The sequence below is a fragment of the Staurois parvus genome, unplaced genomic scaffold, assembly GCF_062004578.1.
Source record: "Staurois parvus isolate SC_StPar_1 unplaced genomic scaffold, SC_StPar_1.0 ptg000384l, whole genome shotgun sequence".
NCBI classification, from domain to species: domain Eukaryota; kingdom Metazoa; phylum Chordata; class Amphibia; order Anura; family Ranidae; genus Staurois; species Staurois parvus.
Window position 1 is genome coordinate 1,206,308 of NW_028318180.1, and position 16,040 is coordinate 1,222,347.

The 16,040-nt window shown below is 42.2% G+C and overlaps 1 protein-coding gene across 1 annotated transcript in view; it reads right to left on the minus strand.

Annotated features, from left to right (window-relative positions):
- The window catches only part of LOC149455905 (coagulation factor XIII B chain-like), a 99,970-nt gene that overhangs the window by 18,644 nt on the left and 65,286 nt on the right, over positions 1 to 16,040 (minus strand). The window lies entirely within an intron of this gene.

A 16,040-nucleotide genomic window follows, 5' to 3' on the forward strand; every position in this document is an offset into this window, starting at 1 on the left:
CTATCAAACTGGGTTTTTTACATATTACTGGTCTGTAATGGATTTTACAGGCTATACTGGCAAATGTAGCTTGCAAATGTGAAAAATGAGGTCTTTCGACTCACCTGTAAATTCCACATTTTGGAGTACAATAAAGGACACAGGTAACTTATTTATACACCAAGGGTTATAGACTTGTAATTTAAAGTGACTGGATACTGACAAACTTTTGAGGGCGTGCCTCCCTGGGGCACCTCCCTTATAATCCTAACCCACTCTGAGAGTGGTTTTGTAGCAAGCAATGCAAAGAAAGTAAAAAAGGAGTGTGTCCTGTACTGTACTCCAAGATATAGAAATGTATAGATAAGTCAAATTCCCTCTTATCTTAGCTGTACAGTACAGGACACAGGCAATGTATTCCTACACAATGGGACGCCCCAAGGTACTGAACATAAGGGAGGGAAACAACTAGGCAACAGAACTCTGCCAATTCTCTCAACAACAGGGGTAAAAGACCCAGGTTCAGAGTGCCGCTGCAAGAACTTTGTGGCCGAAAAACTGCATCAGTAGAAGATTGAACATCTTAAAAGAGTAGTAATTGAGCGCTGGGAACAATAATCAAGTATAAAGCCGCTAGCATAAAGGCAACCTTTCAACCCAGTATGGAAATATAAAATGAGTATGCAGCGCTTCTATATGTATAATAAAGTGATGGAGAAGAAGAATAATTAAATAATGAATTATATAATGCACAATAACATATATTAAATATGTTAGATAACTCAGTCCTTTATAATAAAGTGATTAAGTGCAGGTGTTCCAACAGTCCATAATCAAGAAAACCGTGACTCTTGTGTTGTTGTGAATGTACAAATAATGCACTAACCAGATAGCGCATAAATTGCGCATGGAGCAATTAAGACCTGCTCCTGGTGCTCTGGACTTATGATACCAGGCAGATGTCATCAGCAAGTCGACCACTAGATGTCACCAGTCTAGATGTCTTCTTAAGCATTCCACCCGGATCATCATCAGCAGAGGAAAAGGGGAAGCCATATATCTTCCAAAACCTCAGCCCAATTTTGAAGGTTCCTGAGGTTTTGGAAGATATATGGCTTCCCCTTTTCCTCTGCTGATGATGATCCGGGTGGAATGCTTAAGAAGACATCTAAACTGGTGACATCTAGTGGTCGACTTGCTGATGACATCTGCCTGGTATCATAAGTCCAGAGCACCAGGAGCAGGTCTTAATTGATCCATGCGCAATTTATGCGCTATCTGGTTAGTGTATTATTTGTACATTCACAACAACACAAGAGTCACGGTTTTCTTGATTATGGACTGTTGGAACACCTGCACTTAATCACTTTATTATAAAGGACTGAGTTATCTAACATATTTAATATATGTTATTGTGCATTATATAATTCATTATTTAATTATTCTTCTTCTCCATCACTTTATTATACATATAGAAGCGCTGCATACTCATTTTATAGAAGATTGAACATGTAAGCAGGTAACATTTTAAAAAAGTCTGAACAGAAGACTGGGTGGTGGCCTTACAGAGTTGGGCAACAGAGGCTTGGTGCCAAAAACTGGCCATAAATGAGTATTTTTATTTTCATTTAGCCAGCGGGTTGAAAGAAAAAAAAAGACCTGATTCCCCCATCCACACATTCGAGGTGGATGGGGGAAATCACTCACGCTGAGCTATTGTGTTCTGACAGTGGGGAGACTTCCCCGCCATCAGAACACACTGATCTGTGCTGTGCTATAGCAGTGCCATTTATCCGTCAGAGTGGTTATAGAGGAGTCGATCGGTAGATTAACTTCTGTACAACATGCGTGCACATACATTGGTTGAAATTTGGCCCGGTCCCTGCTGAACCAGCCAAATTTTGATCCATGTATGGCTGGCTTAATGGCCCTGGATGCTCCAACAGATCTGGTGAATTTTGAATCAGGGTACCATTTGTAAGGATCCGAGGAGTGGAGAAATAGGCATTCTAATTTTTTGATGGAAGCAGTAGCTTTCAGATACACTCTAGTGATGCTGACAATGTTCACACAAGGGTGGCTGCCTTCCACTGGATCAACTGTGGGTATAGGATTATAACTTTTTTTTTCTATGGTTGAACTGGATGGACTTTTGTCTTTTTTTCAGCCAGACTAACTATGTAACTATGAACAAAGTATTCATTGAGATGGAACACTGATCTAGGGTGTAATACAACCTTTTCATTGTGAAAAAAATTGCAGGAAAGTGTCACAGTTCTGAGACGCATCTAACAGGTGTGATGGCCACAAAAAAGGATGCTTTGCCGGTAAGAGACTCCAAGGGGATATCCCTGATGGGTTCAAAGGGTGTTTTTTGCAAGGCATGAAAACCTAAGATAAGGTCCCAGAAGAGCACAGGGTGCTGTAAGGAGGTTCTCATACAACAAACACCTTGCATAAAGGTTTTAATGTGGGAATGCAAAGCTAGAGGTCTTTGGAAAAGCATGGACAAGGCTGAAACTTGCCATTTTAGGATTCTGAGAGCTAGATTCTTGTCCAGACCTGTGTGTAAGAAGACCAGATCACAGGGTACAGAGTAGTTTCTGGGGTGAAATTGACTGCGCTTACACCATGCTAAATACGTTTTTCAGATACAATAATACATCTTCCTGAATGTGGCTTTTTTGCCTTCAGCAAGGTAGAATTTACAGACTCAGAGATCCCCTCTATCCTTTATGACCTAGGTTTCAACAGTCATGCCGTTAAAGCCAGAGACAGTGAAGCAGAGTGGAACATAGGGTCTTTGCGATAGCAAATTAAGTCTGTTGAGTTGAGACCAGGGTGGAAGCAAAATAACTTTACATCACTTTCGCTTTCAACATGAAACATGTCATTTTCACACCAAATGACCAGATGATGCAAATCATGCAGTTTTTTTTTTGTCTAACTCCTGTGTGTGAATATATATATTGTGAGGGATTAGCCCAGTAGCGGATTGTGCTTGACCCTCTGGATGAGCACGGTGAAAGAGGCTCAGCACGACAGCAGGATCTTGGTGAAGAAAGTTGAGCTTTATTTACAAGACTGGTGAACACAAGGTGCATATTCAAAACAGCAAAAAAAATTTAAACAGAAAATAAAGCCTTGCCACACTGGGCATCTAACTGCAAACCCAGGTTCCTATCTACCTGTCTGGATGTAGCCTATTGCTGCTCAGACACAGGGGCCCTGATTTACTAATGTGCATAGACACATTTCTGTGGGATAAAGTCTACTTTTCATTAGAGTCCGTCTACTTTTAGACGGCAAAGACATTTACTAACGAAAGAGTCTAACAAGTAGACTTAAAAGCGAATTTACTAACTAGGCACAATACAGAAATCAGTCTAAAACAGCAGAAGTTCTAGAAGCACATCTAACAGAATGAAAAATCTCTGCAGAAACATGTTCACATTGAAATTTGCTTTCCCAAATATCTACACTTTAACCACCTCCTGCCCGCCATATACTCCAATGATGGGCGCAAGGTGGTTCTCTCGTTCTGATAGGACGTCATATGACGTCCTTCCATTCTCACCGCGCATGCGTGGCTCAGGGAGTGTGCAGCGCGGCGATCGGCGGTGCGCTGTGTCCCTCGGACACAGCGGATCACCGATCCACGGAAAGAGCCGAAGATGTCGGCTTGGTCATGTGATCAGCTTGGTCCAATCACAGCTGATCACATGTAAAGGGGGAAATGCCAGTTATCGGCATTTCTCGCCTCTTGAGCTGTCATGCTGACAGCTTGAGAGGAGAGCCGGTAATCGGCATTCCGTGGAGGGGACATGTACACTGATCATCAGGGCAATGATGATCAGTGTGCCTTGATGATCAGTGTGGCCCCAGAAGTGCCACCTGTCAGTGTCCATCAGTGCTGAACAGTGCCACCTGCCAGTGCCCATCAGTGCCACATATAAGTTCCTACCAGTGCATATCAATGCCACATATCAGTGCCCATATGAGCTGCCTGTCTTTCAGTGTCACCCATCAGTGCCACCTATCAATGCCAATCAGTGCCACCTATCAGTGCTGCCAATCAGTGCTGCCTATCAGTGCCAGTCAGTGCCGCCTATCAGTGCCAGTCAGTGCCGCCTATCAGTGCCAGTCAGTGCCACATAACAGTGCAAGTCAGTGCCACCTATCAGCGCCATATATCAGTGCTGCCTTTTAGTGCCCATCAGTGATGCCTGTCAATGCCCATCAGTGCCACCTACCAATGCCTCCTCATCAGTGCTCTTCAGTGCCACCTATCAGTGTCCATCAGTGCATCTTATCAGTGCCCATCACTGCAGCCTCATTAGTGCACATCAGTGAAGGAGAAAAATCACTTATTTACAAAATATTATAACAAAAACTAAGAAAAAACTTTATTTTTCAAAATTTTCAGTGGTTTTTGGTTTGTTTAAGAAAAAATAAAAAACCCAGAGGTGATTAAATACCATCAAAATAAAGCTCTGTCACAAACAAGTGATAAAAATTTCATATGGGTACAGTGTTGCATGACGACGCAATTGTCATTCAAAGTGTGACAGCACTGAAAGCTGAAAATTGGCTTGGGCAGGAAAGGGGTATACAGTTGTGTCCAAAATTATTCAACCCCCAATGCTGTAAAGGGGTTTAGGGACTATAGTGTACATTTGGAATTGTATTCAGAATCAAATCCTACAAGGACGTTGTAACTACCCAAATGCAACTAAAATGACATCAATTGTTTATGTAATACAGTAGTAAATGGTTCTTATGTGGTTTCTTCATTGCCACAATTATTCAACCCCTTAAAGACTACCACTCTGAAGAACAGAGGTTCATACAGGTGCTTTCCATCAGGTATTGAAAACACCTGTGGATGTCACCGAGCAGCAATCAAGCATAATAAGCACCAATTAGGCAGCTTTAAAATGACTGTGATACTCAGCTCCTTCTAGACATTTACTGGTGTGGTTACAAACATGGTGAAGGCAAGAGAATGGTCCAGGAAGACAAGAGAAGAGGTGATTTCTCTTCAAAGGAAGGGCAATGGCTATAAGAAGATTGCAAAGATGTTAAACATACCAAGAGACACCTTAGGAAGCATCATTCGCAAATTCAAGGCAAAGGGCACTGTTGAAACGCTACCTGGTCGTGGCAGAAAGAAGATGCTGACTTCGACTGCTGTGCGCTACCTGAAGCGTAGAGTGGAGAGAAGTCCCCGTGTGACTGCTGAGGAACTGAGAAAAGATTTGTCAGATGTGGGTACAGAAGTTTCAGCCCAGACAATAAGACGCACACTGCGTAATGAAGGCCTCCGTGCCAGAACTCCCAGGCGTACCCCCTTGCTGTCTCCAAAGAATAAGAAGAGTCGACTGCAGTATGCCAAAAGCCATGTGGACAAACCACAAAAGTTGTGGGATAGTGTTCTGTGGACTGATGAAACAAAATTAGAACTGTTTGGGCCCATGGATCAACGCTATGTTTGGAGGAGGAAGAACAAGGCCTATGATGAAAAGAACACCTTGCCTACTGTGAAGCATGGTGGAGGGTCAATCATGCTTTGGGGCTGTTTTGCTTCTGCAGGTACAGGGAAGCTTCAGCGTGTGCAAGGTACCATGAATTCTCTTCAGTACCAGGAGATATTGGATGGAAACGTGATGCAGTCCGTCACACACCTGAGGCTTGGGAGACGTTGGACCTTTCAACAGGACAATGATCCCAAGCATACCTCCAAGTCCACTAGAGCATGGTTGCAGAGGAAAGGCTGGAACATTTTGGAGTGGCCATCGCAGTCACCAGACTTAAATCCGATTGAGAACCTCTGGTGGGACTTAAAGAAAGCAGTTGCAGTGCGCAAGCCTAAGAATGTGACTGAACTGGAGGCCTTTGCCCATGAAGAATGGGCGAAGATACCCGTAGATCGCTGCAAGACACTTGTGTCAAGCTATGCTTCACGTTTAAAAGCTGTTATAACTGTAAAAGGATGCTGTACTAAGTACTAAGATTGAATGTCACTTGGGGGTTGAATAAAACTGATAATGCTGTGAGCACAGAAAAGACATTTGTGGTTATTTCATTATAACTGTTATGTTATATTTGTCTGACCTACAAGTGCCTCTTTAATGTAAATGTAAGCAAGATGACTGAATGATCAAAAGCAATGTCAAACTGGCCAAAACACTCAATTTCAGTGGGGGTTGAATAATTTTGGACACAACTGTAATTGCCCTGTAGGCAAGCAGTTAAAGTAACTTCCACCTGGGGCACTTATAAGGTACTCAGGTGCTTCCTCCCACTCTTTCACCATGAGGGTTTGTTACAGGATGGTCTACACCTGGATTACTGTGTACTCCAACCAGACATGCTTGCCCTATTTCTGAGTACCTCACAAGGGAATACCCTCATTTGTAGCTATGGCAGAGACAAGGTGAAATGGATCCATGTTCAAACAAGTGTGCAGGTGAACCTTCACTCTGGTCCACACAACACTCAAACTCAATGCGTCTCTTGCATTGAAGAAGGAATCTGCCTTAACACCATTCCCCGCATCCATTTCTAGCTCTATTGCAGGCACACAGCTAGTGGCCTACTTGACAAGAGAAGAATTTTTTGCATCTACAGTATGTTAGAGTTTCTTGGGTAGATTATGGTCTTAATTCAGCCATCTTTGTCCACAGCAGAAAAGAAGTCCACCTGTGCTCCCACTCCAGTTTTTAACCAGAGTTGGACCCTAATATGCCAGTTCTAGAAGATGCTGAAACAGAGGGGAATGAAGAGGACATAGAGGCAGTGTTGGAGGAAGCTACAGAGAATTTTATTGAGGGAGCTTAACACACCATGCTTGCTAATGTTGGAAAGCTCTGTTTGCAAAAACCTTGACATTGTACAGATTAACTCACCTCTGCCTCGCCATGTCCCTTTGGGCACAAAAAGACCTACTAAGCCTAGCAAAATATTCCCTGTACATAAACAGAACATTATACTGTACCAACTGAAGATGGTCCATCCTTTGATAATTCTGTTGTCAGAAAATTTTAGATGCTTTTTAACCTGGCAGACCCAGCCCTCCACCAGCTCTTGCTGCTATTTCTGTATGTCAAACTGCAGCTAATGGGACCAAGACTATGAACATACAGTCCAACTCTTAATCAGTGTCTCTGTGTCAAAGAAAACTCAATAGTGCAGATGTCTTCTATTAGAAAAGTCTTCTTTCTTTCACAAGTGATAAACTCCTCTTCCTCCACTTAATACCCTCAAAAAAATATAAATCGCATATAGTGCATTATCCAAAACGCATGATATCCAGCACAATAAAAATGCACTTTCAAAATTAGTGCAAATATGTGAAAAAACACTCCATATTATAACAAAAACTAAGAAAAAACTTTTTTTTTTCAAAATTTTCAGTGGTTTTTGGTTTGTTTAAGAAAAAATAAAAAACCCAGAGGTGATTAAATACCATCAAAATAAAGCTCTGTCACAAACAAGTGATAAAAATTTCATATGGGTACAGTGTTGCATGACGACGCAATTGTCATTCAAAGTGTGACAGCGCTGAGAGCTGGAAATTGGCCTGGGCAGGAAGGGGGTATACGTGCCCGGTAGGCAAGCGGTTAAACAATATATTACATTTCAAAACATATTTTCAATGGGTAAAAAATAGTTTAAGGGAATTCATAACAGTCAAGAACTAGATGCTTTTCTAACGTCTATGCAGGGATAGAAATGCGCATGTGCAGGACACAATTTAGCCGTCTGCTGTGGGCGCTTTCTTTTTAGATGCCGTTTAATAGTAAATCTCTGTGTGGAGTCCTCTGCAAGTTGGCACTCGATCACGTCTACAGTGTTTAACAAACAGCACTATTTGTAGCTAGGCATATCTTTATGTATTCTAATTTGATTTTCTTAGTTCTACTGATTCTATTTTTATTTCTTATCCTTTATAATTATTTCTGTAATGGTTTTACATATTTAGAAGATCTAGATAATATATATTTTGACAGCTGAATTTAAAAATAAAGGTCGGCAATTAAAAAAAAAAAAAAATGGCGTGGGGTCCCCCCTCCCATGCATACCAAGCCCTTTGGGTCTGGAATGGATCTTGAGGGGATGCCCCATGCCAAAATTAGAAGAAAAAAAAAGTCGTGGGATTCCCCCAAATCCATACCAGACTCTTATCCGAACATGCAGCCCGGCAGGTCAGGAAAGGGGAGGATGAAGGAGTGCCCCCCCCCTCCTGAACCATACCAGGCCACATGCCCTCAACATGGGGGGGTGCTTTGGGGCAGGGGGGCTCCCCCCCAAAGCACCTTGTCCCTATGTTGATGGGGACAAGGGCCTATTCCCCACAACCCTGGCCGGTGGTTGTGGGGGCCTGCAGGCGGGGGGCTAATTGGAATCTGGAAGCCCCCTTTATTAAAAGATACAAAATTTTCTGTAACTCCGGGGAAAGTGATAGCTAAGCTTGCGAACTATAGTGAAGAAAAAAAAAGGCTGGCATAGTTACATAGTTAGTCCAGCTGAAAAAGAAAAAAGTCCATCCAATTCAACCATAGAAAAAAAAAAAGTTTTAATCTTATACCCACAGTTGATCCAGAGGAAGGCAAAAAACCCCAGCAAAGCACGATCCAATTTGCACCTGCAGGAAAAAAAATTATTTACTGATCCCCTGAGAGGCAATCGGATATTCCATGGATCAACTTTACCTATAAATGTTAGTATCTAGTTATTCTGTGTATCTAGGAAAGAATCCAGGTCTTTTTTGAAGCAATCCACTGAGTTGGCCAGAACCAACTCTTGAGGGAGTCTATTCCACATTTTCACAGCTCTCACTGTGAAGAAACCTTTCCGTGTTTGAAGATTAAATTTCTTTTCCTCCATACGTAAAGAGTGCCCCCTTGTCCTCTGTGTTGACCTCAGAGTGAATAACTCTACACAGAGTTCACTATATGAACCACTGATGTATTTATACATGTTGGTCGTATCCCCCCTTAATCGTCTTTTCTCAAGAGAGAATAAATTCAGTTCCTCTGCATTAATGTTTATTTGCATTTAAAAATCAGCCCTGACATACACTTCGCATTGCGAAAAAAATTATTAAAAATTTTGAAAACCGAGGCATTATTTTCAATGGATTTTCATTTGTAAACCAAAAATAACATTAACATTCGTAAACCAAGGTACGTCTGTATTAGTATTGCAATCCTTTGTATTGGGATCCATAGATCCAACATACATCTGAACTGGCAACACAGCACAACATTTGTGTCACATTGGAGATATCTGGCTAGTTACACTGACCTTGCCCAGGGACTTAGAGTTGATTCACACCACAGAAATACAGGCTGGATTGGGGTCACAGCTCAATGGATAAGTGGTTAGCACTGCTGCCTCACAGCACTAGGGTCGTCTGTTTGAATCCCAACCACGGCAATAAAATTGCATGTTCTCCCTGGGCGGATGCACTGAAATAGATGTGATGGCAGCATCTTTGCTTTCTGTCTAAATGATCCCTAGAATGTGAATTAGAATGAGGCCTTGTCTGTTCAAACACCTTCAAAGCTGCATCTTATGTGAATGTCAAACAATGGGATGAGATAAGAGCCTGGACTAATGATTGATTTGCTAATGCTGGTTTGCACTTCCCCCCTTTTGGGAAGGGTCTGTCAAGAGGAGAGAGAGAGAGAGATTTGGAGGGGAATCCCCACGCCAAAATTTAACAAAATAATGGCGTGGAGTCCTCCCCCAAATCCATAACAGACCCTTATCCGAGTATGCAGATACCGCATGCCTTCAAAGATTTTTTTCCTTTGTTGAATTGCCTGCTTTGATCACACAAGATGCAATTTAAAATTGCACTTTTGGTTGGCAATTTCACCGTATTTTCTGTAGATTTCCCAACGAGTTATTGCGTTTTCAATTGTGTTTTGCATTGCGATTTCTATTGTAGTCTATATGTGACATCGCTACAAAATGCAGAAAAAGTTAGACAACAACTACTTTTGAAATAGTGCTGCAGCAAATCGCATATGTTAAGACATTCACATTCATTAGATCCGATACAGGTACGATTTCAATTCCCAAATCTCACCTGAAATTGCACACCCTGGATGCGACTTGTCATACGATTTGCATGCCCAGCGACTTACAAATTGCATGGCAAATTGCACCCGATGTGACTGGGGGGCTAACACCACAGTCACATCTAATCCGATGTGGAAATCGGGCAACTTAAAGTGAAGTCGCACGATTTCAACATTGAATTGGATGTGAACAGAGCCTATAGTAGACAATAGGGTGCGACTTGGCCTACGATTTGCAAGTCATCTGTCATGCAAATCGCATGCCAAATTGCACCCGATGTGACCAGGGGCCACCCCAGTCATATCAAAGTGGATTTTGAAGTGGTGCGACTTACACTACGGTCACATCATGTGACTTACAGTGAAGTCGCATGATTTCAAAGTCAGGGGACATGCTGATTTAAAGTGCGATTTGCAAGACATCTGACACAGATCTCTCTGCAAATCGCATAAAAAGTAGTGTATTCATTACTTTATAAATCGTTGCGGCTCCGACTAAGTTTGAACCACACCAATATGAATGCTCTAATAGCGGTCACATTGAGTGTGACTTGGCATGTGATTTGCATTACATGCGATTTGCAAACCGTATGCCAAGTCACACCCTATTGTCCGCTATTAGAGCGGTCACATGGGTGTTTTTCCAACACTGATTTGTAAAGTAGTATATGTACTACTTTTGTAGCGATTTGCATAGATACCTGTGTCAGATGTCTTGCAAATTGCAAGGACATCGGCAACTTCACTGTAAGTCGCACAATTTCTAAATCGGCTTTGATGTGACCGGGGTGTAAGGCCTTTTTATGTTTGATTTCCTGAGTGTTTTTCCGATTTATGGGAAATACTGCATACTAGCAAAAGTGAATTGACATTTTCAGTATTGCATGCAAGATGTGGTCATGTGACTGCCTTAACGCATGCGATAATTTGGAGTGAATTGTGCCCATAGTGCCAATAAATGTTGCCATGGGGTTCCCTTTACATTCCTGTTCAATGTCCTGTTGTATGCTGCACAGGTACACTTCACTGTCGCTTTCTTTCTGACCCTGATTTGTGGGGCCTGTATACCAAGGGTTAACGCAGGTGGGAAGAGGATTAATCAGGTGCAAACACTTTCTCTGACCAAATTATTATTATAATTATACAGGATTTATATAGCGCCAACAGTTTGCTCAGCGCTTTACAATGTAATGGGAGACAATACTGGAACAATACAGTACAATATAAGAGGAATAGGAGGGCCCTGCTCCTTGGAGTTACAATCTAGGAGGGAGGGGCTAGTGGTACAAAAGGTAGTAACTGTAGGGGATGGACTGGTTGGAAGAATAGAAGATTCCATTATTAGCTGAGGGCAGGACAGGCTTCCCTAAAGAGATAGGTTTTCAGAGATCACCTAAAAGTGAGCAGAGTAGGCGATAGTCTGATAAATTGGGGTAGAGAGTTCCAGAGGATGGGGGAAGCTCTGGAGAAGTCCTGGAGATGAGCATGGGAGGAGGAGACAAGGGAGCTATAGAGTAGGAGGTCTTGCGACGAGCGGAGAGTACGGTTTGGGTGGTATTTGGAGACAAGATCAGTGATGTAATTTGGGGCAGAGTTATAAATGGCTTTATATGTCATTGTTAATGTTTTGATTTTATCCGTTGGGCAATGGGAACCAGTGGAGGGATTGGCAGAGAGGGGTGGCTGATACCGAACGGTTAGTAAGGTGATGAGTCTGGCAGCAGCAATCATGATAGACTGAAGAGGGGATATCCTGCGATTAGGTAGGCCAATGAGGAGGGAGTTACAATAGTCAAGGTGAGAGATAACCAGGGAGTGAATAAGTTGCTTAGTAGTTTCCGAGGTTAGGAACGGCCGAATCTTGGAGATGTTGAGGAGGTGAAGTCTACAAGATTTGGACAGTGATTGGATTTGGGGGTGAAAGGACAGATGGGAGTCTAAGCATACACCTAGTACCCTGGCATGAGGGGAGGGACTGATGATTGTGTTATTGATCTTGATGGAGAAGTCAGGGGAGGGGGCACAGGCTGGAGGGAATACTAAGAGCTCAGTTTTGAAAAGATTGAGTTTGAGAAAGTGGAATGACATCCATGACAATATGTCACTTAGTAGGTTAGTAATGCGAGAGGAGACTGAAGGGGTGAGGTGAGGACTAGAAAGATAGATTTGTGTGTCATCAGCATAGAGATGGTGCTTAAAGCCATGGGAGTTTATCAAGTGACCAAGGGAGGAGGTGTAGATGGAGAAGAGTAGGGGTCCAAGGACAGAACTTTGAGGGACCCCTACAGAAAGAGAGAGTGAAGAGGAGGAGGCAGCGTTATAGGTAACACTGAAGGAGCGCTGCGATAGGTAGTAGGAGAACCAGGAGAAAGCAGAGTCTCGGAGGCCAAGAGAGTGGAATTTTTGAGGAGGAGGGGATGGTCAACCGTATCAAAAGCGGTATCAAATGAATGACAGTGGTGGGTGTGTCCTTCATTGAGGGTGGGGCCTTGTTTGGCGTGCTCCAAACCCACCTATGTTATTAAAGACCTGCAGTAGTGAGTAGTTTTCCTGGTAATAGGCCAGGTTATTTTCAGCAAGTCCTTGCTTGTGGTGGTTTGGGGAGGAATATATAAGGAGATATTGTGCTGAATTGGCCCAGACCCCACTCACGCTGTAAATGCTTTGCATTTTTTTCCTTCTAAAGTGTGTTTGTGTATTATTGTACAATGATTGTGTGTTTATTATCTTTGCATTGTAATCCTAACACGTCAATTTCTCTGCTCTTCCAAATCTGCACTTGGCTATAGTTTGCTTATTTAAACTGAAATGCAGTTTTAGGAGAAACCTGATGAGAAATGTGTGGGGATTTGGGGAGGTGGGAGGCATTTGTTATTTTGGTACTTTATGTATTTTTATATTGATATTTTGATCTGCAGCCTGTTATGTGGATAGATAATCCTACTAAGTGATGGTGTGTGTTAATTTTATGGCTCTGAAAATGTTGTTTGAGTCATATTAACCGTTTGTTTCCTTCTGTAACCTGTGAAAGCACAGTTCATTAGAAGTATAATCTTTAGAGTGTAAGCTCTTATGAGCAGGACTGTTCTATTTTAGCAACATCAATCCTGCTTTTTCAACCAAGAAGTTGACTGTACCTACTTGTTGCTGCTGTCCAAATAAATGTGGAATATATATTTGATCAATAAATGTTTGGACTATGTATTTTTTGGTGGGGTTATTTCATGTTCAAGTTCAATATACTAGAACACCTAACACTTATATTTTGCGAGCTATATAATATGCCCAAATCTAGGTTGTTAGAGTGCACATATGCAAGTATGTCCAAACGAACAAACCAAAAGCCCCCTATTGCACCAAAAGACCATGTTGTGTACCATGTTCAATGTGCAGCTAGCTATTCTTTTTCTACAATCCTCTTAACAGTAATAAATTGGGCCCCCAATTTATGTTGACTTTGGGCCTTTACCGGCAAATATATATTTGCCAATGTCATATACACAGTAGAGCTGCAAACATATATTCGGCAATGCCAAATACACAATAGAACTGCAAACATATATTCATGAATGTCATATACACAATGGAGCCGTGTGGAAAATTGCTAAGGTGCACAAATAAACTCCAAGACGGCTGTTCGAGGAGGCGCTAGAGCAGCTGTCATATCGAAATACGTCATCATGTTTGCGGAAGGACGTTTGCACACATCTGGAAGTGGTAGTGGGGAGTGTTAGTGGATGGGAGTGTAGTTAGGAGAGTTTAGGGGTAATTTGCAAATCTATTTTTTGGCTTTGTGAATTGTTCTTTTGTAGAATTCCAGACCATATCTGGACATGGCGAGATTGCTGTTCTCGGACAAGGAGCTGATCCTCATTTGCCGGGGAAACATTACTAATAATTGTTGTATTTTCAGTTGAAAACATGTCCAATTCCTAGATACATTGAGTTACATTGCAGAGGTTTAAGGTATTCCATAGAAGAAGTTATTGTTCTTCCTAACTATACAGGTGGCACAGACACAAGCATACACCCAGGGCCACTGTTAGATATCACGGGGCCCCGTACAGCATACCTGACAACCTACCACCGCTAGAGAAAATATCCAAATTATATTTATGGTAAAAATACATTAAAAACATTATTATTAATGGACACAATCCCAACCAAATTCCTGTGAAATCTAAATGATAAAACTGTACCAAGTTCATAAATAAAGCTGTGTGTGTAATTGAGGTCTTGGAGCTCATTCATAAGGGGGCTGTGGCCTGTAGAGTGTGAATCAGTGGTTTGTTTTTGTGGCTATCGCCATTTACAGGCAACCTATGTTACACTATGGAAATGCTGCAGGTCCTAATTTGACAAGCATATGGGTGTAGATGTACAGCCCTGAACACAAACAGTGAGCATTCAGGGTCACTTTCCCACGCCTGCACACCTGTCAGATGAAAACCTGTGTTCATACAGCTGCTGCGTCCCCATAGTGTAACAGGTGGCTCCAGCCACATGAACAACCCACTATTCATGCTGTACAGGCCAGAGGACCTGTGTGAATAGGGCATTTTTTACTTTTTATTCCTCTGCTCCTTAATTTCAATGGGCTGCCTAACATGTGGGAACATGCGAAAATACTGCAGGCATATTATTTTAAAAGTGTGTTGCACCTAACCACACAGTTGTGTGGTGCAATGTGTTTTGGTGGCTGTGGATGCTTTTGTGTTTACTAGACGAGTGGAAGTCCAGTTAAATTTTCATCATGGTACCTGCGCACATCTTCAAAGGGCATTGCATTTCTTTGTTGTGCAGGAAAATGCGTGCCCTTGCATGTGTTTCTGCACCACAATTGGTGTGAACAAGTCCTAAGGGCCAGTTCACACTATAGAAACACAGTCTAGATGTGTTCCAGATGCGTTTTTGCATGCACTTTTTTGATGCATGTTTAGCATGTTCCAGAGCATTTTGGATGCGTTTTTGACGTGTTTCAGTGCATTTGTTTATGCATTCCAGTTCATTGTTTCCCCTCTCTTTTTCTTCAATTCAATTAGGGACATGTGTGTTTTAGTGCATTCCAGAGTGTTTTATCGCGTTCCAGTACAGTTCTATGCATAAACAATGCAACCTGTTCAACTTTTTTGGCAGCACCTGCAACGCACTGGAACTGCAAGCGCTGATGTGAACTATGACATTGACAACCATATTACCTTCTTTCTGTGCGTTTTGGATGCAGAAAAAGCAACTGAAACACATTTAGTGTGAACTGGCCCTAGAGGTTATTATAGGTAAGGGAACGGGACTGACCAGGAATTGTAAATTCAATCAGACTAGTGGTGAGATACAATCAGGAATCATATAATAATGTGAGATCGTAGCTGTAGGTAATAGGAAATGAGACACATTCACTTGAGCAGTAAATAGTTAAATAAAAAGAGTGGGGCGGTGATACGGAGATTTGCAGATGGAACAGGTGATGACGGGGGTGGGGGTGGGGGTCAAGTTGTATAAGGAGAGAGGTTTAAGGACTCGGTCACATTTTACTTTATTTCTAACTCTTTCCAAACGCCCCTATAGCGTTTGACAGGCGTTTGGGAAGCGTTTTTAACGCTCCTCAAACTACCTATGTGCGGTTTTGAGGCATTTGATAGGCGTTTGCCAAGCATTAAAACTGCACCACAAACACCTATAATGAAGTTAAATGGTATTAAAGCTCTGCAAAAGCCACACAACCTTCTCGCAACCGCACCGCAAACGCCTACCAGGCATTTGAGGAGCGACACCATAGACTTGAATGGGAGGCTTCAACTCCTCCTGACTGTGAACAGCACTGTGTGCTGCCATGTGCAGAATTTTCATAGGCGTTTGAGAAGCGTTGAAAATGCTTCCCAAACGCCTGTCTGACGCCTGCTGACAAAGCTAGTGAGAATGTAGCCTAAGAGAAGAGAAACAAAGTTGCAATGAAATATAAACAGAAGGAAA